The sequence below is a fragment of the Python bivittatus genome, unplaced genomic scaffold (genome assembly GCF_059951505.1).
Source record: "Python bivittatus isolate LINGU-HERP-01145 unplaced genomic scaffold, Pbiv_v1 ctg000700_np1212, whole genome shotgun sequence".
In the NCBI taxonomy this organism is placed as follows: domain Eukaryota; kingdom Metazoa; phylum Chordata; class Lepidosauria; order Squamata; family Pythonidae; genus Python; species Python bivittatus.
The window spans coordinates 77,016,703-77,043,619 of record NW_028277098.1 but is presented as its reverse complement, the minus strand read 5'-3'; the positions used below and the strand labels follow the sequence as shown (position 1 = coordinate 77,043,619).

Below are 26,917 nucleotides of genomic sequence, written 5' to 3'. Positions count from 1 at the left end.
TCCCTCCTCATTAAACCTATGCTCATTAATCCCTTTACTTTCCCAGATGTTTGCACCACATATGCATGCCTTTAGTTCCCTTCTTCCCACACTATCTCCTTGGACACTAACACAGACCCTTTCTTTTTTCTACTTTCCCTTATGGTGACATTGTAGCTTTCTGTACTGTGAGCAGGGGGTGGAAAAGCAAAGGGACCATGTTTCACCCAGCTTGGACAGAAACTAAAAGAGTCCCCACAGGGACATGTCAGGATTGAGTGAGCATGACCTTTTAGAGTTGAGGATAGTTCATTGATTTAACAGGCCATTGTTGGATCAATCGCAAGATTATTTTAAAAACAGCAACTGCCGATCAGCAGAGAATATAGCAGCCCTGCAGCCCAGAATGAAGTGGCTGTCCAGGGCAGTGACCAGGCACTGGAGGGGAGGAGAAGTGCACTGCAGCCAACTGAAACTGGGGCTGCTACTAGAATGGAACAAAGCATTGGAGACCATCTGCTATGAAGGGTTTAACATGGGTCAGGTTGGAAAACAGCAGTTTTGAACTGAAGCTGTAAACATTTGTGTGGGATGCATTTGCAATGGGTTGGGAGAGGGAGAAGGAGGACATCAGACATTTCTGCACCCAGGAAATAGTGAATGGTTTGTACTATCAGGGGGCCAAGCAGAAAGTGTGGATCTGCTTCATGAAAGTTTTGGGGTTGGTGTGTTTATTTGCAGGAACACAACTAACTGAATCCATTCTATGTACTTCTTAATTCAAGACTTCTTTCTCTGTTCTTGTTTAGCCAGAAATAGAGCTTGATAGGAAAACTACAATAGAGACTAACATATTAAGGCTAGAATCATGGATAGGCTTTCTAATCTGACCTGTTGGATGAATACAGCTGCTTTTGCTATTACTATTGAACAAATATCTACATGTTAAACACATGCAGAAAATCCAGTAAAAGTAAATAATATATGAAGCCTAATCAGGCTATGTGTCCTGTTTAAAATAATAGAGTAGGTCTGAGACACAAGTAATTGAAACTCTATTGACATCAATACTTGTCCCAAGGACACTAGTTTCATGTTGTCCCTGTGATTTACTCTGCCTTATCTTGCTATTTGCTATATTGTGAAACACCTACTAGACCCAGAGAATAGTGAAGAGAATCAGGACAATTCATCACTACATTGACTTCATACTAGGCACAGCTGTAAGTCTTGGCTTTCCAAACACTTAATCCTTGTTCAAGGGTTAGCTTATTCAGCAGCAGGTTCACAGACACAACTAGGAAAGATTTGACTCTTTATTGCAGACAGGAAAACAGCTGTTCACATACAAAAGATTTGCCAATTGCAGTGCACAGAAATCAAGGTCTATACAGAGGTCTATGGTTCAGGATTTAAATATTAGGCTCTTTTATTCTCATCTTGCCCATCTATTGATCATCCTGGAAGACATCTGATTTATGCTGGCATAAATGTTCCCTCTGGCCTGAAAACTTATGGCTCTGGTCTCACCATCTTCATTCCTTCTATACCTCCTTCCTAACTATCAGAGAAGAAGTAGTGCAGGAACTAGTCTGCTGCCTCCCAACAGCTGGGTGGTCCTTCTAATGAATCAAATATCCCAGACTACTCCTCTTGTGTTGAGATTCCAAAACACATTTCATCTCAAAGTCTTTTTCTCTCCCTACTTGAATGGCCAGGAAGAGATAGCAAAAAGCATTATGTATTTTCAGTGTGGCTGGAAATTGCAGGAAAAAAATGCCAGAGACTTGATTGGTACAATTACAGGAAATGGTCTAAAAAAAACTAGGCATCCAACTTCTTTGTGTGGAGATCACATGGAAGAAAGAAATCTGGTAGAAAGCCAAACCTGATATCCAATAGCAATGGGGGAGGATGTCTTTCTGATGATTACAACAGAGAGTTGTAGGAGGCCTTGGTATGAACAATAAGATTGTTAAGGGGCAGGTTGACACCTGGGGAAAACAGAAAACCTCTGAAGAATGGGTAAGTCAGGAGGCATTCATGGCATGAGTAGAAGAGACAGTCCCCATGAAGGTCTTGTGTCTGAGCCCACATGTGAGCCCTGCTGTTACTGAGTACAGATTCAATCAGTTAGGAAAGAAGTCTCCAATCTGACTCTAAGGGTCTCACAGGATAAGCCTGTTGTCAGAGGAAGAATGTCTAACTTCTCCAGGTGCAGAATCAAAGAGGGTTGAAGGGTAAAAACATGCTGGCTTACATGAGAAAGGATTAACCTGTTTGTTTTGTGAACTAGAAACTAAGAAATTTGAAAAAAAACACTATGTGAGCTGCTCAGAAGTCTGTAAGTGTTCCAAATTCTTGTGATCACTTTGGATCTCCTCCTCAATGAGATGGCATGCTAAAAAGCTTCTGTGTAGGGAAAAGTTCCTGTATAAAAACAAAATTGTTTTGTTCATCTGGCAGGAATTGCCTGGAAAGGAATGTGCAGAGAAGGATGCTGCCCACAAACTCTGGAGTGTATTGTAGAAGTACAACTCTCAAAGTAAAATCGAAAGTATTAGCCTGAACAAGGGAAGGGTAGATCTGAATAACAGAGGATGGGATGAGAAGCAAATGGCTGTGGGACATGAATAAAGGCTTGCTGGCCATCAGAATCTCATTTTCTTGGTAAAATTGGTCAATAGTATGGTTAGTGAAGCAAAATTAGGAATACGTTTACTGTAAAATTTGGCAAAGCCCAGAAAATGCTATATAGCCCTGATGATGCAGGAGAGGCTCCAAAGACAGAATAGATTCTACTTTTAATGAATCCATCTAAATTCCTTTTGCAGAAATACAGTATTCTAAATAGTCACATCTACACAGATCAAAACTCATTTCTCTAGTTTAGAATTGAAACTGCAGTAATGAAGCCATTGAAAAACTGCTCAGATTTGATCGGTATGAAAAACAGGATCCTCAAAGTAAATGAATAGATCATCTAGATATACAATCCAAAAATCATGAAAAATATGATTCATACATTTTTGAAAGACCAAGGAGCTGTTACTCAATCAGGAAGGCATGTTCAAGCTTCCCATAACAAAAATCAAAGGTAAATATTCATGACGCTTTTTCATTCACATCAAATTGTAAGTCCCTCTGAGACCCAGAAATGTGTGCCTCCTATTTCAAGAGTTCACAGATTAGAGGAAAAGGCTAGTGATCCCTAACAGCTGAAGAGTAGAACTCTGAACTTTTGTCAAGAAGGGAGTCATGGGGAGAAAGAGGGATAGATAAAGACTTCCTTGTTGATAGATTCCTTCAGGTAGGCTAGCTCAGTATTTGACACTGGATAGTGGTATTTTGCAGAAATCTAGGCTACAGAAATAAGATTGATTATGTGGTCACAGAACTGATGGGGCAAAGTCTGTACTTTTCCATTTCCAAGCACATAAGCATAGTCTGCATATTTAGCAGACAAGGTGGAGGGTGTGCTTGTTGAGGAGTGATAGATAGTGGTAGTTGGAGACTCTGAAGGCTGAGAGTCTTGCATGCCAGGGAATCAAAGATGATATCATCCCGTTCCCAAAGAATATATAGTTTGTGAATCTGAAGCAAGTCTGTTCCCAAAATTATTAGAAAATCTAATAGGGAAGCTAAATAATGTAGTTTCTACAATTGTGAATTGTGCTCTGTGATGGGTGCTGAGTTAAGAGCTAGCCATCAGTATCTCAACCTGAACAGGAATTAGATAGACTAAGTGGCCAGAACATGCCTTCATGCAACGGAGGATTCAATGAAGTTGCCTAGTTTTATTTCAGACCTGTCTGGGATTATTAAGGAGACAAGAATAACTGAATGACAATGCATAGCTTCACATGTCTGGGCTTCATGTAACTTCTGGTTGCCCCATTCTCTAGGTCCTTGGAGGCTGAGGCTCTTCATCTCCCCACAAGCCAGATCTGAGATGTTTAGGACATCTACTTATAAAATGCCTTCCCTTCTGAGAAGTATGACACTTCATTAATGTTTTGGAAGTGTGTGTATTTTAGGGAAGGAGGGCACACATGTGCAAAATAGCCAGATTTTCTACAATATCAACATAGGTCTTGTGTGTATTGGCACAACTTTTCTCAGACAGATCATGTAGCTCTGCTAGCAACCAGCTCCATGGATTCAACTTCCAAAGGCTATGATGTGAAGGGGGAGCGGGGAGGGAAGGGATGAAAGAGAGTAGCAGTGTCTTTCTACTGGTGCTCTGGCACAATTTCTTGAGTCTTCCATCCAAGCAGATCTTAATTAATGCAGACATAGTCTCTGGGGTGCCCTTATGAATGAGTTTGTTTCACGTTTCATTTGATAGAACCTTCTTGAACTGGTCAATTAGCCTGAGCTAACAGGGAAACTCAGCAGCATCCTCTTGTACAAATTGCTTACCCTGTCAGAGATGACAGATTTCATGATTGGTAGGCACTTGTTTCATCAGGCCGTCTAAGTCCTGAGACATGCTGCAAAATGAGTATAGCAGTCTAAGTCTAGACTGTTCTAAATCAGAAGGGGGCAGTTGCTTATTTAATAACTCTCTCTGTCATTGGGCTAATTATAAATTCTATGTGGGTTTTGTTGATGGAAAGTCATCTAGAACATTAGTATTGTTCACACTGATTAAAGAAGACAGTAAATTTGTTTGGATTGCCATCATCTTTATCAGGCACTGAGAATGGTTCCAGTAGGCCTAGTTTGGTATGGGAATTGCTGGTTGTGGTAGATTCTATCCCAAGTGCTGGACTAGCTAGCTCATCATCTAGACTAACTGGTCCAGGTACATGGTTCTTGATTCTGATACGGAACAAGGCATTAGCAATCTATTCAGTGGTTAGTAGGATTGCAATAAGATCTGTAGCTATAGTTTAATCTTAGGTCTTTTGGCAAAGTCTCTATTTCTATAGTGAGGGGGCTAGGAGTAGATTAATCTAGCTGGCAGGCTTTACATCAGACACAGCTGAATATCTGAACCTTCCAAACACTTAACCCTTATTTAAGACTTGTCTTACTTGGCAGGAGGCTCACAAATACAGCTAGCCAAGATTGTCTTTTTATTGCAGACAAAAATAAAATCATATATACACAAAAGATTTGCCTACTGCAGTACACAGGAATCAAGGTCTATATATACAGTAGTTTTGTTCTTCAGGCTTTAAATCCTGTGTTTTTTCTTCCCACCCTTCCAAGTCATTAGATCAGCTCTGTGTTGTCATAACTGCCTTCTGGCTTACCACCTGGGAGCCAGGGATATGGACTTGAAGCAAATATTTAGAAATGGTTACATAAAGAAAGAGGATAGAAGTATTCCTTAAGTCTTGGGGAGGGAGATAGTATTAAGAAGAGGCTCAGGATGACTACTTCCTGACTTACAGGGTTACAATATGGAAGGGAAGAGAAGCACAAACCGACTTGCAAGATTATGTTATTATAGCCTATCTCAATAAAGTATACTTCATATGGCCTGTGTTTTCTGATCTGGTCTATCTTGAAGAGCTGATACCACCTTCATTCCTTACATTGATAGCTTTATCACTCCAGCAAGAGTTGTTTTTTGCTAAGCTTAACTACGATGGAAGAACTCTAAATATGAAATACAGTGGTACCTCGGGTTACGAATTTAATCCGTTCCGTGACTCTGGTCGCAACCCGATTTGTTCGCAACCCGAAGCAAATTTTCCCATAAGGTTCAATGTAATTACCGTTAATCCGTTCCAGCGTCCGCGGACCACGCGTCAAGGGCAGAAAAACAGCCGCGGACCACACGGCAGGGCGGAAAAACGGCCGTGGACCACGTGGCACGGGCAGAAAAACGGCCACAGACCATGCGGCAGGGCGGAAAAACGGCCGCAGACCGCGCAGCAGGGCGGAAAAACGGCTGCAGACCATGTGGCATGGGCGGAAAATGGCCGCGGACCATGTGGCACGGGCAGAAAATGGCCGCGGACCACGTGGCACGGCGGAAAATGGCCGCGAATCCAGTTCGTACCCCGAGGTGGAGTTTGCAAACTGAGGTAAATTTTTGCGTCCGGAGCTGGTCGCAACCCGAAAAGTTCGTAAGCAGAGGCATTCGTAACCCGAGGTACCACTGTATAAAATTTTCAAACTATGTCATTTTGCTAAGGCATAATGTCTCAAAGTAGGGCTATACATTCAGCTAGGTATTGAGGACTGCATTTGGGCAAATGTGTTCATTCAGTCTTGTATTCTGTGCTGAGAGCTTCATTCAGAAAGTTGATGAGGCCAAGAGAAAAAGTTGAATGGGGCCAATATAAGAATTGAGGTGGAGGCAGAGCAATTAAGACCCCCAAAATCCCAAATATTAATTTTATACCTTAATTTTAATCATTTAATTTGATTAAAAATGAGTAATACCCTAATTAGGTAATATATTAATCAAGGAACTACCAAGGAGAAAACCACACCCCCACCAAAACTGGCAGGGCAAGCTACTGTATATAAACAGGGAGCAAACCTCACACTCACTCGCACTGATTATGTTACCTAGTTGGGTAATGAAATGTCTGCAAACAAACAAGCTCAGAGAGCATGAAGGACTCCACAAAATAATAAATATGATATGCAGAATCACAAGTAGTCAAAAAAAATCGTAAGTTAATTGCATTTACCCAAGCCTGAGAATAGTTGTGTTATGGACTGCTGCTGAAATTCAGGAATAACCTACATTGCTATGATGGTATCACTAATTTGCAGTGGTGCTGTGTATATTTAGCAACAGCAAATGAGGAAAGATTTCAGGGGCCACACCAAAGCGTCATTGGAGGTTCTATGTTGTTCAGAGCCTGCAGGTTAGTCAGAGGTTCTGTGAGAAGCAATTGCTGACCTTCGCACTGATTACATCATCCACAAAAGCTTTGTGGGAACCATCATTTAATTCAGGGGTTAATATGATACCTGTAGGCTCTGTAACATTCATGATTACCACACATGCGGCATCCTTGGAACTGCCAAATGGAGTGTTAAAACACTCTTATAATGAAATACTTAGCTTTAAAAAGTCCCTTTGATCTATATAAGAAAAAAGAGAATTTTCCTCCCAGTATGGTGTCTTTGAGCCATTTGATTAGAGGTTACCAAATCATCCACACATACTCATCTAGTGCTTATCTGGATTTGTACAGCCAAAATGCAGCCAGTAGATAGTACTGTTGAAGAACTGGAATCTGAGGAAGGGGCTTTGCTATAGGGATTCCTGTGGGAGCTGCAAACTACCCCAAGGGCATTATGTGAGTAGAGAAAGTGAGGAGGAAGGGCTTCCCTAGAAGCAGCAGCCCCTGAAAAGGAACTCATGCTAGACAGCCTACAGAGGTACAAGAGGCAAGTCCTTTCAATAACATGCACTAAACCAGACATGGGCTGGTCAGTTTCAAGGCTTCACTTGGTCTAGGTCAACCAGTTGACAAGGTGACCAACCTATTGAAAAAAAAAGTGGCTACAGAAGCCAGAGTTCCAATCTCCCTTGCACCCAGAAGAGGACTAAGGGGAAGGCAAAGAGGTCAGGAACGGAGAGTAAATGGGGTGGTCCAACAGAAAACCAGCAGAACCAGTCAGAGCAGAAGATTTCTGGCAAGGAACATCTCAGTTCAAGCCACTGCCTTGATGCAGTATATTGTACATTGCCTACACATAAAGTCTTGAAGTAGAATTTTAGGGAAAATGCTGTTTCTAAAGCATAGCACCTTAAGTCATCCTTGGGCTTCAGGAGGACTTTGAGACAGAGGTAAGGGCAAGTGGACATGCGCTCAGGAAATGGTTAGTGGGTAGTCCTTGTACTGGGGCAAAAAAGCTATGTGGATTTGTCCTCTGATTGCTACAAAATAAAAAGATTATTTTCAATCAAAATTAAATAATAAAAATCAAGAATATGTTTCCTTTTGAAGACAAATACAAACATTTGTAGCATGCAATGTTGCATTATTTTTGCAGGCCAAGTGATCAGCGTACATCTGATTCCTGTGGACAGCTGCTTCCCAATAGTGACACAGGAACATCTAGCACTGAAAACTCTCCATTGAGATTCTTGCACTGTTTTTGAGTAAAGTCATAGTATCCACTGATACCATATTGCCAGTCCCTGCATTACTTCTTGCCTGATGGAGCCTGCTTCCACAACATGGTGTAATTAGTGATATCCTCTGCTATTTCTACTAGTTGCTTTTTGCCAAGGCAGTAAAATATAGCTAAATTGTTTTAAATTGGATTAAGTACGGTTTCAAAAGAAAACTTGAATTTCATGCAAAATGTAAGCATAATTAAGAGAGAGAAAAACTCTTAGGCGTCCACAAATGGAAAACTCTAAGGAATTTTTGCCAAATGGCTGCTACTATGTCTTCATTATTAAGATGGAAATAGGTGTCCACAGGAGGGGATGGGGGAGAATGATGAAAAAAGTATTGTGCTGACATGATGCAAGCTCTGCTCCTGGGTGAAAATTATTCCCATTTTCTGTACAACTAAAAACATGAACGTTAAAAGTATTTTCCAGGAAATTATTAGCTCTGCAAAGGCATATTTAAAGCCCAGTTCTACCCCTGCATGAAATTATCATTATAGAGCCTCCAAACCCTGGTTCAACAAAGAATGTGGCTCAGCTAGGGTTGGGGTAGTTTCTCCCTATAAAGTCATGAGTCACAATAACAACCAACATTGTTGGTTTTTCTGTTCATAGAAGGAAGATACAAGTGTCTCCTGAGAAGGAAAAGGAAGAGCTATCTTAACTCTTAGTAAACTAGGAATGATTCCAATAAGCAACTCTCAACAAACATAGCTTGTTTTGGTGTCTAGTGTTGCATGCAGCTGCCAGACCTAGTTTCAACTGTAATAATTCAATCTCACCTGAGATCTGGCCACCTATTACTATGGCCTATTTCATACATCACTCAGCACAGAAAACCTCAGCTTCCCAATTTCATCTTGTCAAAGTAGCCTCCTATTTCAGATTCAGAAATCCTTACATTGAACTCCCAGTTGAAGAATGGTAAAGTCCCATTCCCCCAGAACTCTTGAAAATATATTCAAATTTATGGGCCTGTATACTAACTTCCCTATTTATAATAATCAACAACTCCTTACTGCTACTGAAAGACTGAAGCTATTTCATCACGCTTCCAATTTTTAAGATGGTAAGACTAATCTGGTTAATTATTGTCCAATTATCCTGTATGTATAATTAGCAAATTCTATTCAAAATATCTTTACTACAGGTACTCCTCATTTAGCAACCACAATCAGGACCAGCAACTCAGTCATCAAGCAAAGTGGTCGCTAAGTGAAACCATGGCTGTGCTTATGATCTTACTTCAGCTTTCCCTTGCTTTACAGACCTACGAATGTCATAAATGCAAGGATTGGTGGTAAATTTACTTTTTCAGCATGGAACTGTGAACGGTCACTAAACAAGGTCTACCTGTGTAAACTTGCTGATTGAATGATCCAGGAGAATATCCTAGCCATTGAACAAACAGGTTTCAGACCAAGCTGATCAACCATTTATCAGTGTACAAACTTATATCTGGCTAAGAAATATTCAACTGCCCCATGAGGTGCCACCTTTATCAACTTGAGGGCAGCTTTTGACTCAGTTCCTTGGAAGAAACTGTGGAGGAAGTCAGTGGCTTCTTCCATTGACCATCACCTTCTCACACTGATAATGCTGTGTGAAGACCTTTACACAGATCAGATATAAAAACAATGGGAAATTAATTGTCCCCATTCTCATGCATTTTGGCTCCCCTGGTGTTTAAGTTCTGTATTAATGACATCATTTTGGCTTGTGCTAAATCTCAATTCCATCCCCCAGTCCGTACAACCAACCCATTTCTATTCTATTCTATGAAGGTAATGCCACTATTCTATCTTTATCCCAAGTTGGCCTTTGAAGATGTCTAGGAGCAGTTGCATCCTTTTGTTCTAGAGACAACCTAAAAATTAATTATCCTAAAACAATGATCCTAGTTGTCACAAAAAAAACATTTTAACCTTTCCTATAATTGAAAAATCCATGGTAAACCTATTGAGCAAGTCAAGGACTTTAAATATTTAGGTATTCATTTCCAACCATCTACCTCCTGGAGTCACCAAATAAGCAAGCTCTCATCAAAAGAACAAAGAACATCCAACTAGATTATCAGATTTGCATGCCAAAGTCAATAACTATATGCCTGCAGCAATCAAATTATTTAAAGCAAGTATCTTAAGTTTGCTACTATGCAGTGTGCATCCCTATACATACAAGGACTCTTCTGTATCAGGAGTAACTCATGCCAATTTCTTGAAGGCCTTTGTCCATGTCCCTTGATCAACTGCAGACATACACTTTCAGCTGGAACTTGGGTGCATCTCTCTTGAGGGCCCCTAAGACTTTGCCAACTTATTTGTTCAGTTGCTGTGTCTGACTCTTCGTGACCCCATGAACCATATTGCACCAGGCCTTCCTGTCCTTCACTGCCTCCCTGAGTTTGCTCAGTTTCATGCTCATTGCTTCAGTGATGCTATCTAACCATCTCATCCTCTGCCGTCCTCTTCTCCTTTTGCCTTCAATCTTTCCCATCATCAGGGTCTTTTCCAAGGAGTCCTCTCTTCGCATTAGGTGACCAAAGTATCTGAGCTTGAGCTTCATTATCAATCCTTCCAATGAGCAATCAGGGTTGATTTCCTTTAAGATTGACCGGTTTGACCTCCTAGCAGTCCAGGGGACTCTCAAGAGTCTTCTCCAGCACCACAGTTCAAAGGCATCAATTCTTCGGCACTCAGCCTTCTTTATGATCCAGCTCTCACAGCCATACATTACTACTGGAAAAACCATAGCTTTGACTATGCGGATCTTTGTTGGCAAGGTGACATCTCTGCTTTTTAATATGCTATCTAGGTTTGCCATAGCTTTCCTCCCAAGGAGCAAGCATCTTTTAATTTCATGGCTGCAGCCTCCGTCTGCGATGATCTTGGAGCCCAAATAAATGAAGTCTGTTACTGCTTCCATTTCTACCCCTTCTATTTGCCAGGAATTGATGGGTCCAGATGCCATGATCTTAGTTTTTTTAATGTTGAGTTTCAAGCCAGCTTTCGCACTCTCCTCTTTCACCCTCATCAAGAGGCTCTTTAGTTCTTCTTCAGTTTCTGCCATTAGGGTGGTATCGTCTGCATATCTGAGGTTATTGATGTTTCTCCCTGCAGTCTTAATACCGGCTTGTGATTCTTCCAGCCTGGCATTTCTCATGATGTACTCTGCATATAGGTTAAATAAGCAGGGTGACAGTATACAGCCTTGTCATACTCCTTTCCATCTTTTGAACCAATCGGTGGTTCCATGACCAGTTCTAACTGTTGCTTCTTGGCCCGCATATAGATTTCTCAGGAGACAGGTAAGATGGTCTGGTACCCCCATCTCTTTAAGAATTTGCCACAGTTTGTTGTGATCCACACAATCAAAGGCTTTTGCCTAGTCAATGAAGCAGAAGTAGATGTTTTTCTGGAACTCTCGTGCTTTCTCCATGATCCAGCGAATGTTGGCAATTTGATCTCTAGTTCCTCTGCCTCTTCGAAACCCAACTTGTACATCTGGTAATTCTCGGTTCACGTACTGCTGAAGCCTAGCTTGTAGGATTTTGAGCATAACCTTGCTAGCATGTGAAATAAGTGCAATTGTGCAATAGTTTGAGCATTCTTTGGCATTGCCCTTCTTTGGAATTGGAACATAAACTGACCTTTTCCAATCCCGTGGCCACTGTTGCGTTTTCCAAACTTGTTGGCATATTGAGTGCAGCACTTTAACAGCATCATCTTTTAGTACTTTAAATAACTCAGCTGGAATACTGTCATCTCCACTAGCTTTGTTGTTAGTAATGCTTCCTAAGGCCCACTTGACTTCACTGTCTAGGATGTCTGGCTCAAGATCAGTGACCACACCAGCATGGACATCAGGGACATTAAGATCTTTCTTGTAGAGTTCTTCTGTGTATTCTTGCCACGTCTTCTTAATCTCTTCTGCTTCTGTTAGGTCCCTGCCTTTTTTGTCCTTTATCATGCCTATCTTTGCACTAAACGTTCCTTTGATATCTCCAATTTTCTTGAAGAGATCTCTTGTCTTCCCCATTCTATTGTTTTCCTCGATTTCTTTGCATTGTTCATTTAAGAAGGCCTTCTTATCTCTCCTTGCTATTCTCTGGAAATCTACATTCAGTTGCTTATATCTTTCCCTTTCACCCTTGCTTTTCGCATTCCTTCTTTCCACAGCTATTTGTAAAGCCTCATCAGACAGCCATTTTGCTTTCTTGCATTTCTTTTTCTTTGGGATGGTTTTAGTTGCTGCCTCCTGTACAATGTTACGGACCTCCGTCCATAGTTCTTCAGGCACTCTGTCTACCAAATCTAATCCTCTAAATCTATTCATCACCTTCACTGTGTACTCACAAGGAATATGATCTAAGTCATACCTGAGTGGTCTAGTGGTTTTCCCTACATTCTTCAATTTAAGCCTAAATTTTGCAGTAAGAAGCTCATGATCTGAGCCACAGTCAGCTCCTGGTCTTGTTTTTGCTGTCTGTATAGAGCTTCTCCATATTTGGCTGCAAAGTATATAATCAATCTAGTTTCGGTACTGACCATCTGGTGATGTCCATGTGTAGAGTTGTCTCTTGCGTTGTTGGAAAAGAGTGTTTGCTATGACTAGCGTGTTCTCTTGACAGAACTCTATTAGCCTTTGCCCTGCTTCATTTTGTACTCCAAGGCCAAACTTGCCTGTTATTCCGATTACTCCTTGACTTCCTACTTTAGCATTCCAATCCCCTATGATGAAAAGGACATCTTTTTTTGGTGCTAGTTCTAGAAGGTGTCGTAGGTCTTCATAGAACCAGTCAACTTCAGCTTCTTCGGCATCAGTGGTTGGGGCATAGACTTGGATTACTGTGATGTTGAATGGTTTGCCTTGGATACACACTGAGATCATTCTGTCGTTTTTGAGGTTGTACCCCATTACTGCCTTTCCCACTCTCTTATTGACTATGAGTGCAACTCCAGTTCTTCTAAGGGTTTCTTGCCCACAGTAGTAGATATAATGGTCACCCGAATTAAATTCACCCATTCCCGTCCATTTCAATTTGCTGATTCCCAAGATGTCAATGTTCAATCTTGTCATTTCATGTTTGACCACATCCAGCTTGCCTTGGTTCATAGATCTTACATTCTAGGTACCTATACAATATTGTTCTTTACAGCATCGGACCTTCTTTTCGCTTCCAGATACATCCACAGCTGAACGTCCTTTCGGCTTTGGCCCAGCCACTTCACTCTTTCTGGAGCTACTTGGAATTGCCCTCCGCTCTTCCCCAGTAGCATATTGGACACCTTCCAACCTGAGGGGCTGATCTTCTGGCATCATATCTTTTAGCCTTTTGACATTGTCCATGGGGTTTTCTTGGCAAGGATACTGGAGTGGGTTGCCATTTCCTTCTCCAGTGGACCACATTTTGTCAGAACTCCCTGTCATGACCTGTCCGTCTTGGGTGGCCCTGCATGGTATAGCTCATGGGTTCACTGAGTTATGCAAGCCCCTTCGCCATGACAAGGCAGTGATCCATGAAGGGGTTGCCAACTTAAGTTTTTGCTAAAACAAAAATTCTAGGGTGAATCCTTGACCAGGATACACTCCTCCTTGAAAACCCAAATAGATCCAAATAGATTTGAATTTGTCTTATTATTTGTGGGCTATCCTCCCCAGCTGTATAGCTGTATGCTCTATGGGTCCAGATAAAGCTTTGGCAGAACTTAAGCAGAGAGTCTTGGACCTTGACATCCACAAAGATAAATTAAAAAATTCACATCTCTGCTATTGTAAGCTTGCAGGTACTCCTTTCCTCATAACTAAATATTTTTATCATATCCGTCATGGCCCACATATAAGGACTTGTTTGTGTGTGTACGTGCACGCCTTTGAGTCAGTTTTTTTGCTCCTGGCAACTGCCTGACTAGTCCCTGCAGTTTTCTTGGCAAGGGTCCCATCCCCACCAGGAGTGGTTTGCCATTGCCTGCTTCCTAGGGCTGAGAGAGAGTGGTGCCCAACGTCACCCAGCTGGCTTCATGCCTAAGGCAGGACTAGAACTCACTGTCTCCTAGTTTCTAGCCTGATGCCTTAACCACTATGCCAAACTGGGTCTCTATAAGAATATTTACATTGGTGAAATCTGATGTCTTGCCTTCAGTGATTACTACAGGTAGATATCACAACATTCCTTACCAGAATTGCCTTTGCAGGTGCTCAGATAACAGGGTTTAGTATTACTAGATTGTCCTCTGTATCACACCAGGTACCTTGGTCTCATTGAAACACTTTCTCACTTATTACGTTCAGTGAGTATAGATCAACTGCTACAAGATCAATGTGCTGAAACCTCTATGATCACAAAATTCTTAGCTGTAGCTATGGCCATTAGAAACCAATGGATTTTCTCTACAACCAGCTAACACAAGGTTTTTGCTTTTCAATCCACTCACTTTACAGGTAGTTGTTGACTACCTTGTTCAAAGCTCTTCCACCAATCTATATATAGAATTTTGACACACTCCACAGCATTCTTTACTCTCTGAGGAATTGATTTACCCACATCATACTGCCTATTGTTGTGCATTAACATAGCCTCATGTATGTTTTTTTTATTTTAATTACCGCATAATTTTACAGATTTTTTTTTAATTTTTGGTCTATGGCCATTTATTAAACAAACATTAAAAGCTGGACTTGACCTTGGGGGAAAAGGAGTTTTATTATCTTTCTCTGTCAGTTATCTATACCTCTTTACAAAAACGGTCAGGGACAAGTTGAAAATTATTTTTAAGAATATCTCCATTAACTAAGTTTTCAGTTTTCTTTCACTGGAGTATTTCAGAGTTTGAAATATGTTAAATATAATTATATAAATAGGAAGCAGAGATACAGTGACTCATGTTTAACAATCATCTAAGGCCTTTTTCTACCTATTAGAAATAGGTAGAATACCTACATATTATCTAATATGTTGGAAAGACTCTTTGTATGACCCTTATGAGCCCTTGTGAGATTTTGTCTCAAGCAACATGTGCTTTTACCAATATTTTGTTCTCCTTTATCCACTAAAAATGTGGTTATTAAGACTTTCAAAAAGAAAAAAAAACTTTAAAAAGAAAAAAAAATCTATTTCTATTTTCATTATATAAGAACCCCTGCTTCTATATATACCACAAGAAATTATCCTTTGTCCCAAACTGGAAAGGTATATAATTTCCTTTTTATTTTATTTATTTTTTCTTAAGCACTGGGTATGTGAAAGGAGTGAAAAGAACAGAGATTGTTAGACTAAATCATTTGAAAGGCTTACTGTAGTATTGGATTGTGAAAGTTACAATATTAGCAACCCACTGAGTCTTTTGCAAAGTAGAGAGATATGTAGAGTGGTGTGGTCCTGTGACCTACTTTACAGGGGGCAGATAGGCTTTATCTGAAAGGCTGTCTAGCCCAGGTCTCTTTAGAAGAAAAGCAAAGGAGAAGGCCTTGAAGCTGTCCATCACAAGTAGCAGATTAAGCAGGCCTAAAGATCTCCTGTCCAGAATCTTCTCCACTTTGAGTCCTATTGTATTTCCATTTATATGGTGGTGAGTATTCTAACTTTGCATTTATACATATTCATTCTATGCAAATTGTAGTGTTTTGCGGGGGGTTCCCCCTCAGGCAATGCATTAGGGCCAGTGTAGTAGAAACCAACTATATGGAAGGATCTGTTAAAGAGTCCTGTTCAAATCTCAGATCTGCTTACTCAGAGGGTGACCACAGCTACATTTTCAGCTCTTGGCCTCTTACCCAACTGTACCTGCAAAGAGGTGGAAATGGTTGGGTTAACACCATTAACATATTAAGCCATAATGGAGTTCATCTGATTAGCATGTTGTATGAATTCAGCTATCAAGTTTATACACCATTATTTATAACTAAGGATAATGTGAAACTAGCCAGTCATACCTTAGTCAAGAAGCCATAATTATCAAACCATGGCTTAGCACAATATGTGAACCCAGCCAATAATATTAATCTGAGACACTTGTGGAATTACCAGATCTGAGCTGCACAAATCTAGACAACCACCAAATGGCAACAAACATTAGAGTTCCCTTTATCTCTTTGCTGCCATCTCATGGTTGTCTCGAGTTTTGCAAGTCAGACCTGGTAGCCCAGTGCTTAGAAGCATAGGAACCTGCCTTATACAAAGTCACATTACTCACCCATTTCAGGATCATTTCATCTGACTGGTAGTCACTTTTTGGTATCTGAAGCAGAGATCCTTCATACCACAGGCTACTTGGTCCACTTTTTAATTGGAAAAATCAGGATTTTCTGAGCTATGATCTAGCTTAATAATCTACTGTAAAGAATATTAAGATAATACATCTAAAGTGCTTTGAAGACTAAAGTTCTTTAATCTGATGATGACGATTCTTTAATTATAATGATGATTTTTTAAAAAATGCAAATGACCTTGGGGTAAAACAATCTTAGAGATTACAGGGCAAATAAGTCCTCAATATTTTGAAACCTCTCCTTAATTTCATTTACAGGAAATGGAGGGGAGGGCAAGGAGCATTTAGGAATAACTAGTTTCCCCATTATTCTTCACTGCAAAGTCACTTACTCAGTGAGTAAGAAAGAGGAAGAGCAAACAGGAGTTTGGCAGAGGAGTTGGTATTGGAGGTTAAGAGGCAGGCACTTGTTTGTTGTTCATCAGAAGAAGATGGAAAACTGTGCTGATGACCTGCAGGAGCTAGATTATGTTTGTTTTCTTCCCCAAAACAACAAGAACTATATATGCTACAAGTGCAAGCTGATTGCCTTTCTGGAAAATAAGAAGATGATAGAATGTAGAAAGTACTTGTGTCAGGACAGGAAAACTCCCAAAAGAGAGCCAGATAAAAAGGACAAACAGATGGAGGAACAGGACACACTGGTCCATGCCTGTCAAGAAGAACTCTTACTTTCCAGAATTTCAGGATTGATTTCAGGGCATCACAGTTGATGATATTTCTGGACTCCTAGATGAAGAACCATAAGTCTCACAGATGAGGTATAAGACTGTACAGGCTTTACAAGGGGAAGGATTTTTGCCCCAGCCTTGAAGAATAGGAAGTGACAAGTGGAGACTCCCTACTGGCAGCAATCTGTCAGCCAGACAGCCTATCGACAGAAGTGTGGTGCTTGCCTGGGACATCAATTCCTTTAGGAGATGATGGAAAGACTCTCAGAACTCTTTTAAGCCCACTGACAAAGATCCATTTCTACTGATCTACATGGGAACAAATGACAATGCCAAACATAGACTTGAAGATACTGCAAGAGGCTACAAAGTGCTGGGAAGGAGGGTGAAGGAGCTGTGAGCACAAGTGGTATTTTCATCTCTCAAGATCCAGGAAGAGAATAAAGATTACTAGAAGTGAACAGCTGGCTGTACAGATGGTGCCAATGAGAATGGCTTGGATTCTTTGATAACGGGTGCATTTCAGAGGTTAGCAACTCATGGCAGGAGATAGGATACCCCTCATGAGAACCAGAAATAATGTGGAGTTCTTTAAACTGAATCTAACTGGGTAGGGAGAAGACAATCTAGAAAATTGTATGAAGCCAGTACTGAGACTGAAGGAATATGCAAGATTTGGAAGCACCCAATAAGAAGTATGTAAATACAAGATGGAGTAGATTAAGATATATGACCCAAGGATTCCAGAATAAGAGGAGCAAACAGAGGAAGTCTTAATGCAAAAAAGTGATTATGATTTATTAGGCATTACTGAAGTCTGGTGGGACAACATTCATGAACGGAAAACAGGGATTGAAAGGTATAATTTGTTCAAGAGGAATAGTCCAGACAAAAAGGGAGAAATAGTATTATAAAGGAAGTTCTCACAACTGTTGAGAACTAGGATCTGAATACAAGGGTACAATCAAGAGTATCTGAATAAGAATGCAAGGAAGGAAAAACAAGTATTGGGGGGATGGTATAGAGCACTGACTGATTTGTTTACTAGAAAATTTAAGACAAAATTTAAGGGGTGGGATCTCCTAAATCTGATTCTAACAACTAGGGAAGAGTCGGCTGAAGAGGTAAAAGTACTAGGAATTGTTATGACCCTTCTGAACTTGTCTTCTGATGAGGAGGAAGAAGTACAGACAGAGGCATCTAGGGGTAATAGTCCTGGAGGGGGTGATTCTAGCAGCATTAAAACCAATAACTCCACTCTAGTTGAGGCAGATCCAGCAAGCCCTCAGGACAATCTGCCTGCACCCACTGACAGCCCCTCAAACTCTGAAGTTCAGCACCCAGTCCCAAGCAGAGGCATGCTTTAATGCTATAACAGCAGTGGGCTGAACTCCCCAGGTCAGACAGACTGGCCAAAAAGCAGGAGAGTACACTTTAATGAGTAAAGTGCCTCAGCTGTGCATCTGGGTGGTGGCTCAGGTTGGCTTATTTATTGGCCTCACTCCCTCAGAAGAACTTTTCAAGCCTCAGCTCTGTTGTGCTTTGAACTCTGGATTCCATCTCACAGTGTCTTGTGTTTTTTCCCTTGGATTTGTTCCTTGTTTATTGGGTTCCTGGTCTCAACCTGTGTCAAGTCTTTGACTATGTTGCACTTGCCAACTTTAGCTATAGGTAACAAGGACTCTTTTCTTCATAAAGTTCTGAGTTTGTGTATCACTGGACTGTGGCAGGTATCCAGCTTGTTACCTTGTTGGCTGGCAACCAGCAGTGCCAGCACAGAAAAGAAATTCTGGGAAGAAGTAAGCACATAGTCTTAGAATTCAAGATATTATAGGGAAAAAATAAGTGGAGCAGAGTTGTAAACACATTTCAGGAGAACCAGTTTCAGTGAAATTGGAAATCCATGGGCAGAATTCCTAAAGATAAAATGAGTACAGGAGGATTGGGAATTTCTCAGAAATAAGACACTGGAAATACAATCCCAGGTCATTCCAATGAGGTGGGAAAAAAGGAAGGCAGCTTAAGAAACTATTGTAGATGCATGTGGAGCTTTTGACTGAGCAGAGTTAAAAGACAAATCGCCAAGTGGGTGTACCGGCAAGTAGCTATTACCTACAGAAAGTTAGAAAGGCTAATGGGCAAAATGAAGTTAGGCTCACAAGGAAAGCTCTAAGTAACAAAAGGGCTTTTGGGGCTATATCAGCAGTAAAAGAAAGAGAAAGGATAGTAAGATTTAAAAAATGGTAGGATAGTAACTGGTGATCAGGAGAAGGTAGAACCCCCCCAACCCCTCCTTTCACAAATGAAAACCAAACTAGACAGTCATTAATTACATAAAAGTAATCTGGGGGGGGGGTTGTTTGTTTGTTATAGGATAAGGAGAAATTTAACCATTTCCCTGTAGGAACCTTCCAGGTTGACCAGGGAGGTTCATCAGGCTGTTGACCACAAGAAACAGACCCTTTTTTGAGGTAACCCATCATTACAAAATGCTTTGGGTAGAAGTTTGCCTGGCCACCTTGTAGATTTGTAAATTGCTTTTAAAGAAGCTCTGAAGACTTGGTTATTCACAGGTGGGGTATGGGGAGTGGAGGTCGGTCATTTTCTGCAATTCTGCTTATACTTTGAAATTATAATTTAAAACTGTTGGCTGCTAATCTTAACTGCTGTATTTTTCTCTGAAGAGCTTGAAGTGATCTGATTTTGTATTCTAGTCTTATTTTCAATTTTGTTTTATAATATTTTTTTAAAGTGTGAAATGCCTTGGGATGCCAGTACAGCCCTGAAACAAAGCATATCAAGATTTAAATGAATAAACAGTTATTTCTCTCCCCCAGTATACTCCCAACAAAAATAATCTCTCCAAATCTGCTACTTGAATGTCAAGGGAAATTTACACCTGCCCAAGAAAGTTAAAATTCCTTTCCACATTGACCTTTGCAGTCCCAGCATTAATCAGGCTTAGTTGTCATTTACATAGCATACACTACACACCAACCAGGGTGAATATTATGAAATATTATTCACATAAATAGCCTGGTCCTAAGAAAGAATTATAACCCAGAGTTGCTCACTCCAGGGCAGAGGAATCCAAAGGTGCAAAAAAGTCAAAAGGGCAGCCACCACTGTGTGAAGCCTCACCTGCTTTTTATGTGGGGACACACAAAACACTCCCACCCCACCCCCATGGACACCCCTGGTCCAGGGATCCATGATTCACATGATGCTGGACTGTTTGTCTGCCTCTTTTAAGATTGCCACCCAAAACAATCCATTTTCACTTAGGGCCATTTCCAATTCACAATGGTACAAACATCATCTTTCAGCCATAGCCCCATGAGATTGCCTTCATCTCATCCCCAACCCGTGAATGAGATAGACATATCATCTGTGGGGTTTCAGTTCATACTGTGAGAGAGTCAAGCAGTGGGCAGTGATCTGGGGAAAAGAGAATTCGGAGTGTGTGGGGTCCTCCTCTTGCATCTATCAGCAACTATTTAAAGAAGCTCCATCTTTTTCTGGGCTTTCACAGCTCGGCACATTCCAAGGAGAGGATATGTTTGATTTAAGGAGGTACTGAAAAAAATGATGTGTGTGCCCATGCACACTCAGAATCAACTTTTCCCCTTCAAATCTGGTATGTTGCACAGACCTATTAAGCAAAAGCAGAAGGGGTGTTTTCTCCTTTATTCCAGCACAGTCCAAGGATAGCCGGAAGGTTTATAAAATCTGTTCAAACTTTGTAATCCATTGCTTTGGAAGGAAGTCAGGGTGCCCGCAGTGCCTGGGAATAGAGACAACAGAAGCAGGCAGGGATTGGCAATGGGGACAGCAATTGTCACACTGGTAGAGTGTTCTGCCAACACAAAAAAGGGTGGATAGCTCTTCAACTAGAGAGTTGGAGAAGGCTCATAGGCACAGTTCTGGATGGCACAATGAGGGAAATCAATCATGCCACTTTATTGCCTCAGTCTTTTCAAGAATCTTACTTCTGATTTTAAAAAATAAAGCCTGAAAAAATAGCTTTTTAAATTAATTGGACATGAGCTTGACACTTCATTTTGTCTCAAGTTATAGGGCACAATGATGATGCTATAGTGACCGGATTTATGCATTGTGCTAAGCCATAGTGTGGTTTGTTGGGCTTTGGCTTAGCTAGTTGCATGAATGCAAATATTTTGGTTTGTAAACCATGATTACTTATAACCTAGTGCAATTTTAATATGGTTTATTCAGAGCCATGATTGAATGTATCTTACCATAGTGAAATGCATGAAACTGCAATTTGTAAAACATAATTTATGGCTTATGCTGAACCTAGCCAATAGTGGGATGTTCAGGAAGTCATGGTCCAGCAAGGAATGGATCCTGACACACATTTCTTTCATCCTCAATCCATGAGGATTAAAGAAGATTGGGATTCCATCAGTCATAGGCCAGGGTAAATACAGTCAGGCCATTACCATGGCCAGAGTAGAAGATGAAAGTCAGCCAGTCTTTTTTCCAGGCAGTTCATGAATGGGAGTCCTGCAGCTTAAAGCTGCAATATGGAAACCCCCTACGTCTGGGTAAAACACCTATGGAGCAATTATTGAAGACTTATGGCAGAGACAAAGATCTCTAGACCTCTTGCATCCCATGAAATTGACTGCATTCAAGAGGTGAGCCAATCTACCCCTGCTTCAACAGTAATACAGTCGTGTGAAAAAGACAGCGCACCCTCTTTGAGTTCTATGGCTTTACGTATCAGGACATAATAAAAATCATCTGGTCCTTAGCAGTTCTCAGAAGTAGGTAATACAACCCCAGATGAACAACAACACATGGCATATTACCCCATTGTCGTCATTTATTTTACAAAAAAAGTCAAAATAGAGAAGCCATGTGTGAAAAACACAATGAGGGTGTACTTTCTTTTTCACATGAAAGCTGCAGTAAAACTAGATTGGTTTTCTTTCAATGTTGCAGTCTATGGAGTTTTTTGGTGATCCCCACTTCCCTTGGTTCGCAGGAAGTGTGGCTTGATAGGTTTTCAGCTTCTTCTGATTCAGATTTCTTTTCAATGTGACCAGATAAACACATATAACAGGAAACAATATGGGGGAAGGAAGTACGCTTAATCAATGTTTTTAAGGTTGGCAAAAACAAATATGACAAGGATCACCTTCAATCTTCTTGCAAAGAACTGGGACATAGAAATTGTGACAGTGTGGAAGGGCCCAAAGAGCCACAAGGAAGGAGAGCACTGAGGCCCTTGAATTTGCCCATCGACAGCATCAGGAAATTAGGGTGGGCTGGACATAGGATATCTGGTTCCAGTACTTCTCCACTGACAGATGTATTGAATTACTATTTTAGTGTAGTAATTATTTCTATATATGTATACATTAAAATATACATCTTTATGCAAATCAGCATACCCATTTGTCTCTTCTGATGTTATATAAATGGCCATTTTGTCTTTTAATGAAACAGGAAAGGTGGCTGCCCCTATCATGTTTAGTTTGGCATGCACTGACTCACTCAATGAACTTTCCTAACTAATGATCCTCAGTGGAACCCAAGTTTTGCTAAGGTGCTAAAAAGAGCTGATAGCATAATCATGAGTTCTCCTGCATCTCTCATTCTCTGATTTGCCAGGGGTAAAAGTGAATTTGCCCCCGGCTTCTGCAAAGCTTTACTCCCTTCCTACCAAGTTTGTTGATACATTCTCTTTGCTTTATAGCATTGTCAGGCCTAGCCCAAGGAACTCCAAGAGACAATGCAAAATCAGTTCAGCTATGTTTATTAGCTACAACCTCTAGCAAGAATCTTCCCAGACTGAAACCCCAGGTCCCAAGTCAGCCACCCACAACAGTGTGAATTCCTCAGGGAGGTGCCAGTCTCATCCTCTTGTAGTTCCCATGCTCCTGCGGCGAGCTAAGAAAATGCTTATTTCCCTGAACCTGGCCTTCATAATTCCATTCCATCACAAGCATCCCCATTTTAGATTGAAACCTGTTTGCATTCATCACTTCTCAGACAGCAATTTTTCCATTCTGGAGGTTCTCAGCTAGACAAAGGGTAAAGCAGATGGACAAGAGGACTTGGTGAGGAAAGGGAAAGTTGTGAGAACAAGAAGAGTTCTGAAGTACAGTTCCCAGAGGAAATGCTATAGACTTGCAACAGCATGGAATGGTGGACCATCATTTTCACTATAATTTGTAATGTTACTTTTTTTAAGAGAAGGATTGTTTGAAGCTAACTCTCTTCTTTTCCAAAGTGGTAGCCTAGTTAATCTTCTCCAGCAAAACTGGCAACCTTGTAGCACCTTAAACACTAACCAATTTATTATCCCTACGATCCACAAAAGATTATGTGGCAATAAATTGCTTCATTTTTGAGATGCTGCTAGACTCTTCATTGTTTTAACAATCTTAGATTTGCAATGTCCCTCTCTCTTATCTTTAAAATGGAATTCAACTACAGTAGTCTTCTTTTTTCCCCCCACCCTTTCTTGTACAATCTGAGGAAAAAGAAATAGTTTTTTCTACTTTTTTGCTCAAAGGAGAACATTTCAGCTAAATTCTGATACTGGCAAGAGGGAGGGGGAAGTTGCATTTACCTAAGTTATAAGTGGTTGCAGAATACATCTAAATGTCCTCTCTTCCATTGTACAACTGTTTTTCCAGGAAGTCTACCAGATCTGCTTCTACAAAAATCTAGACAATCACTAGATGGAAACAGGGATAGAAGAACTAGTTTATACTGACCCAGATGCCAATTTCTTTATGAGCATACTAATGTTGTCTATTCTGATTGTCTCCAAAATGATGGGTAGAAGTTTTTCCAATCACTTATTACTTGATCCATTCTTTAACTGGAGAGGAAGGGGCTGAACAAAACTTTCCTCATGCAAAGTGTGTTCTATAACTAGAATCCCCACCATCACACCTGGGGACACCGCACTTCCCTTAGCGTTCCTCATGTTCTTTGTCCCACTTGCCTTTTACATTAAAAAAAAAAAAATCTCCTCCAGAAACAGGTCCCAGCAGTTTCTAGCATCCTCCTCATTTCCAAGAATGCCTCTGGGCCCCAAATGGGACCCCAAAAGCTTTTCAATCATCAGTAGCCATAGCTTACTGCTTTGTTTCAAAATGGGTCAACCTGCCTGGGGGGGAAAACAAAAAACAAAAAACAGGTAAACAGAACCTTCAAGAGCATCCAAGGAAGAACAGCAGCTATTGAATAAAATAATGTTTGCAACTAGCAGCTATGTAATGAATGGACAAGCTCCACCAACAGCCATTCTGCAAGAGTCCATACAAGGTAATTTCAATATTCTAAATGTATCCATTAGCTAGAAAGGTTGGAATTCCTCCTCCATAGCTATGGCTGGTCCCTTCACAAAGAGCCTACAAATGAGAGAACATTCATAACAACAACCTCTTCAAAAGATGTCAGCTCAGCAGCTCTCCATGTTGGCTGAGAAGCAGCAAGTGCTCCTCCCCTTTGACTTTCAAGCATTTAGCAAGGGATGTGAGAAATGAATGAAAAAAGCCAGAAAGCTTATCACATCCAGAGGTATCAAATGCTATTACTCTGCCAAATAAGAATAAAATAATTCATACAAGTATTACAGGGAATGGGCACTGTGCTTTCTCTCTGAGGCTTGGCTGAACTAGACATATAGCTTGATTAGCAAGTCACCATCCCTTGTCATCCTCTGGGGACAAGGAAGTATTGACAAGGCCAACAAAAGCTGTGAGCTTGTGCAGCCAATGAGAACTCCCCACCGGCACTTGTTTTATTTATGAACTCTCTAAGGCTGAGATTAAACAGAAGTGAGATGTTATCAAAACACTGTTTTATCTCATCTGGAGCCTTTGACTTGATAGGTACTGTTGGAAGAAAGAGGGAGGTGTCAGACTGTCTCTTCTTGGTCTGCCAGCAAAATTAACAGAGATGGGGTTGGTAACCTCTCTTTCCCAATTGTGCTTTCTTTACAACCTGGAAAGTGAGGGGGTGGGGTTTCTCCCCTTAATGGCTGTTTCTGCCAAGGTAGTTGAGTTACAAAAAAGGAAAAGAAGAAATTGTTATATTTAACAGGTAGCAAAGTAAGATCAGCTGAGGACAATCAGGGCACATGAGTCAAGCAGACTTTCCCAGCCTGATTCAAATATGTTGTCTTAAATTCCTATCCCAGCATAAAAGATGTTGAGAGTTGTAGTACAGCAAATCTGGAGGGTGTCCAGCTGGAGTAGAATCTTTCAACATTGAAACTAGAGTATTAGTATACACCCAATTGGCATCAAATTGGGCCAAGTGAGAAGGATGCAATAGACTGCAAAGACTTCCTACGATTTTTCCTAAGGCTGCATTAAAAATGGCACATTGAGAGATCTCCCTCCCACTTAATCCCCTCCTACATGTCAGCTGGGCTATTTTTGGACAGAGGCTTACTAGTCTTCCAGAAGATCAGTAGGCCAATTTACCAGTCTTTCTGTGATCTGGACTAGAAGGGGAAAGTGGCAGAACTCTTGTCAATTTCACCCACCTCCCCAATGAACCGCATAGAATGGGATGCAAGGGAATGGCTACAGTCAGCAGCATCTGGAAGTGTTCCATGGAGTAGGCAAAATTGTACCGTCTCCCTCCCAAAATAATGAAATCAATAAAAAACCCAACTCTGCACAACCTCTTATCAGCAGAAGAGCAGAAAACCTTTAATACACCCATCTGAGATAGAACCAGCAATACATCTTTTTCCCAGTTTAAATCAACTTTTTTTCTACAGTCTACCATTTTTTAAAAAGATAATTGAACATGTGTTTAATAACAGTCTTGTGGTCCTCCAGAAATCTTATATACAAGTGCATATGAGGAAACCATATAATGCCTGAATGGCACTTTTGGTCAGGCACGATATAGGCAGATGCCTTTATGGAAACCAGGTGTCTATTTCCTCCTGCAGCCTGTGCCAAAATGGCTATGAATAGCAGTATCTAGTTATCAAAGAGCATCCTTGCATACCACAGTGAGCCACAAATGAATTATCTCGGTTGTTGAATCAAGGTGATGGTATAATTTTTATTGTATTTCAATTAATATTTATTTGTTGTTTTTATTGTAAACCATGCAGATGGGTGAGATGGGTGGTGACCAAATTTGAAATATAAATAAATATATCTGATTGCCACCATGGAGAATTGATCCAGGAGTAGCTTAATCCTCATCTCCTAATAAGGAAGATACAAGATATTTAGGGAGTTGATGCAAGTTATGATAGCCTTTTTATTTCTCCTCTCTCTTCTGCTTTCACAGTGGCATTACTACATTTCCTTGCTTGGTAACAGCTTCATTAATTGTTCAGTATAACACATTGCTGAGACCCACCCCAGTTAAGCCCTGCTACTGCAACTTATTGAGTCCCCCGCCAAAGTGCACATTTGGCTTTCTCCCTACACTTCATATCTTTAATATTCCTTGCAACTGAGTATATATTACTTTTTCCCCATCATTCCCCATTTTCCCAGGGTGGTATTTTGTTGCCTTCGAGTCAGTATTGACACTGCCAGAACTAGTCCCTGCAGTTTTCTTGGCAAGGTTCAGAAGTGGTTTGCCATTGCCTCCTTCCTAGGGCTGAGAGAGAGTGACTGGCCCAAGGTCACCCAGCTGATTTTGTGCCTAAGGCAGGACCAAAATTCACAGTGTCCCACTTTCTTGCCTGATGCCTTAACCACTACACCAAACTGGCTCTCTTTTCTCAGCTTAGCATACATGTAAACTATAGCAAGTGAAGCCTCCTTTGTACTGAAGAATAAGCCTTGGGATTAAAGATAATAAAGATAAATTAGGGGAACTCTATGCTTGGACATGTGATAGTGTAAGCAACATTCTATGTAGTTAAAAGTTAATGA

At 40.7% G+C, this 26,917-nt stretch overlaps 1 protein-coding gene across 1 annotated transcript in view; it reads left to right on the top strand.

The window, feature by feature from the left end:
* LOC103051092 (disks large-associated protein 4-like) overlaps positions 1 to 26,917 on the top strand; it is a 308,223-nt gene that overhangs the window by 259,417 nt on the left and 21,889 nt on the right. The gene's annotated exons all lie outside the window — the stretch shown is intronic.